The sequence below is a fragment of the Eulemur rufifrons genome, chromosome 20 (genome assembly GCF_041146395.1).
Source record: "Eulemur rufifrons isolate Redbay chromosome 20, OSU_ERuf_1, whole genome shotgun sequence".
NCBI classification, from domain to species: Eukaryota; Metazoa; Chordata; class Mammalia; order Primates; family Lemuridae; genus Eulemur; species Eulemur rufifrons.
Window position 1 is genome coordinate 11033324 of NC_091002.1, and position 3489 is coordinate 11036812.

The window sequence follows — 3489 nt, forward strand, 5'->3', positions numbered from 1 at the left end:
TGCAGAATCTTGGGCCCCATCCCAAACCTCCTGAATCAGAACCTGCATTTTAACAAAATCCTCAGATGATCTGTGTGAATATTGAAGTGTGAGAAGCCCTGCCGGTAGCTCTCTGCTCTGCTCTTCAGAAGACAAGTAGCTGTTTGCACAGAAGCCCTTTCCAAGGGGTCACTCTATATTGTCACCAGGATCAGTGTAAATCACCAGACTTGCCGAATGTGGGCAGGCACAAGTTAGAGAGGGCAACACATTTGAAATCGGGAATGGATTAGTGACGTTCGGGGGGCAAAAGTGTACCATTTTAGTTTCAATACACCTTCACTTTGACGGGGGCAAAGAAGGAACTGTGAAGAATTCAACTGAAAGGCAAAGATCTGACTCAAGGTGTTTTTTACTCGAAGTCGCTGCTTTAGATGGGGACTCACATCAGATGTCTTGTTAATATTGGAAATTTCTGAGTTGTGCTGACAAACAGAACAGGCCTGTCTCCTTTCCGTTATGACTTGGGGACAGATTCTATGCTTTTGCTTCTAAAGCCCCATGAGTCGTTGCCTTTCTTGCAAGATAGACTTTTCCTTTGAGGATACAGGAGGAAAAAAAAAAAAAAGCTCAACCAAGAAAGGCAACGCATTTAGCAAAGGAGGGCAGAAAATAGGACAAGAAAGAGAGTGGTTTATGTAACAGCAATTTTTCATCATAAGTGTGGGGACAGGTCCCACCGGGAGGACATTTAGGCTGTTAATTTTGAGATGATAATTGGGACCCAGCTGGGTAGCGGCAAGGTTTGAAGCCAGAAGCAAACACAGCCAGGAAGTGGAGGAGCAGATGAGTCAGCCCACGGGGCACCAGAGGTGGGGACAATTTCTTCGCCCAGGGGAGTAGCAATAGTCATCTGTTGTGTAGGCATCACCAAGTTCAACCGTGTGAGCCAGGACGGAAATCCGTCCTTCTGCAGCTTGCGAAAGAGATTAATCACTGCTCTCTGCCTGCCAGATTCTGGATATTTAGCCCAGACGGTCCCTGAATTTTCTTTTTGGTTGAATTTTCCCTTCCTGGGGACCTCTCATTACCCTTCCTCCACCTCCTTTGCCCATTTTGCTTTCCCCGATCCAAATAGGAAGCAAAACAACTGGGAATTGGTTCTAAATGCCTCTTTCACATCTGTTCAGGCCATCATTACAGAATTTCATTTGCAAAAAGCACAAGCTGAAAACAAATAAGGTATTTTATTCTGGCATTTCATTTTATTCTACCCACAGATAATGGCAAAGCAGTGCGGAGTTTGGGTCTGTGGCCTCCTCCCAGGACTAACAAAGACCTGACCCAAGAAAACACAGCCTCGGTGCTTTTATTACTAACCTCTTAGCATCGTCCCCACCAAAACAAGGAGATAAAAAGTCCAAAAGTGGGCCGGGCACGGTGGCTCACGCCTGTAATCCTAGCACTCCAGGAGGCCCAGGCGGGCGGATTGTTTGAGCTCAGGAGCTCGAGACCAGCCTGAGCAAGAGCGAGACCCCGTCTCTACTAAAAATAGAAAGAAATTAGTTGGACAACTAAAAATACATATAGAAAAAATTAGCCGGGCATGGTGGTGCATGCCTGTAGTCCCAGCTACTGGGGAGGCTGAGACAGGAGGATCGCTTGAGCCCAGGAGTTTGAGGTTGCTGTGAGCTAGGCTGATGCCACGGCACTGTAGCCCAGGCAACAGAGTGAGACTCTGTCTCAAAAAAAAAATTTTAAAGAAGTCCAAAAGTGTGTCAAAGTGCAGTATTCAAAAAGCTTTCCAGAAGGATTCTCATGGAAAAATAAAATAAATATAGGTTCAAGATTTATTAGCTCATTAATGCAAGAACTAGTTAGACTGTCAATGTAGCTCAAAAAGCATTTGGAGGATCTGGGGATTTATAGATATGTACCGAGACTGGGAAAAGAGAGTGGTAGAATTGAGACTAATTAATGAGCTCCAGTGCAGTGAAATTCATAACTTCTGGTGATCTTTATTACCCCATGGAAAGGATTTGCCCTTCCCAGGCAAGAGTCAAAAGTTAACAAGTAACTTTGTGAAGTCTGGACCCTCAATCAACAATTAAATCGCTAGCCAGAGGTACATTCCTCCAGTTTACACAATAATCCTTGGGTGAGCCCATTGAGCAATGCCCTGGTATGCCATTGAAAGGACAAGCCAACCTTAATCCTGACCCTAACCCTCTCTTGGCCTCATGCCCAAGTGTTGGATAACTACGGGAAACTATTCTTGGTTTCAACTGAAATCATTCATTATACATGCATTTTCACAAGTGCTTAAGTTAATCAGGGCTGAAATTCCTCTAGTTTCCTGGAATGTTACTAAAAGCCTTTCTCCTTCCTGAAATGTCTCCTTTTGAAGTCCCCCAAATACATAATATGATATTAATTCAAAGGAACTTAATGCAAGCAACGAAATTCCTTTCACCAGCAAACATGACTTTCTTCCTTCTCCATGGTCCCTGCATTTCATCCAAAGCTGCAAGAAAGCATGGCAGGAAAAATTGAGCTGAATGTATTCTGCAAATAAGTCAGAATGAAGCAGGAATGTCTTGCTGGATTGAATTCAAAGTTTTCTGTTTCGTTTTTCAGTTGAATTAAAAGTTCTGTGGTGCTTCTCTATGTGTAATATGTACATGAAATAGTGTTGAACTGGGGGGGAAAAAGCATGCTATATTGTCACTTTCTGTTCTTTGAGACTCTACAGTTAAAAAAAGAAAGAAAGCAGGTAAAGAATTACAAAAGCAAAAGTTTATTCTCAAATATTATTTTTCCCTTAATGAAATTATTTGTGTTAGAAGAAGTTTCAGCAAGAGGTAAACTTTGGTTATCCTTTAAAAAGAGAGATAAACTGATTTTTTTTCAGACTTGTACAAATGGTTTCTCTCTTTTTTTTTTTTTTTTTGCCATTTATTGTAGAGGACTACTTGCTTTTATCACCTGTTTTTTCTCCTTTATGTGCTAATTAGGAGTTTAAGAGATATGAGAGCAATTTTTCCACTTTTCAGTAATCTGATTATTTATAAACCAATCTTTCTGTATTTGAAAAATCTGTGGTTATTAGTAAGCCTAAGAAAATCTCATAACACTGTTACTTAAGGAGTAACAAGATTTATCACCTTTTACTATTCTAATTATCTTTTAAACTGATAAGAAGACATACTACAATTGATTTTAGCCAAAAGGCCAAGAAGTGATATTCTAATTATCTTTTAATTTACTTTAATAATTGTTGGGGGTTCAGTTGTGACACCTCTAAAAAATATGCTGAAGTCCTGTCCCCTAGAACCTATAAATGTGACCTTATTTGGAAATAGGGTCTTTGCAAATATGATCAAGTTAAGCTGAGCTCCTATGGGATTTGGGTACCCTCTAATCCAAATGACCGGGGTCCTTATTAGAAGAGGGAAATCTGGTCCCAGACACAGACACATAGAGAAAACACCCTGTGACCACAGAGATTGG

The 3489-nt window shown here is 41.1% G+C and overlaps 1 pseudogene; it reads right to left on the minus strand.

Moving 5' to 3' along the window:
* Positions 1-3121: 3121 nt before the first annotated feature.
* Positions 3122-3222, minus strand: LOC138401360 (U2 spliceosomal RNA; annotated as a pseudogene).
* Between the last annotated feature and the right edge of the window lie 267 nt (positions 3223-3489).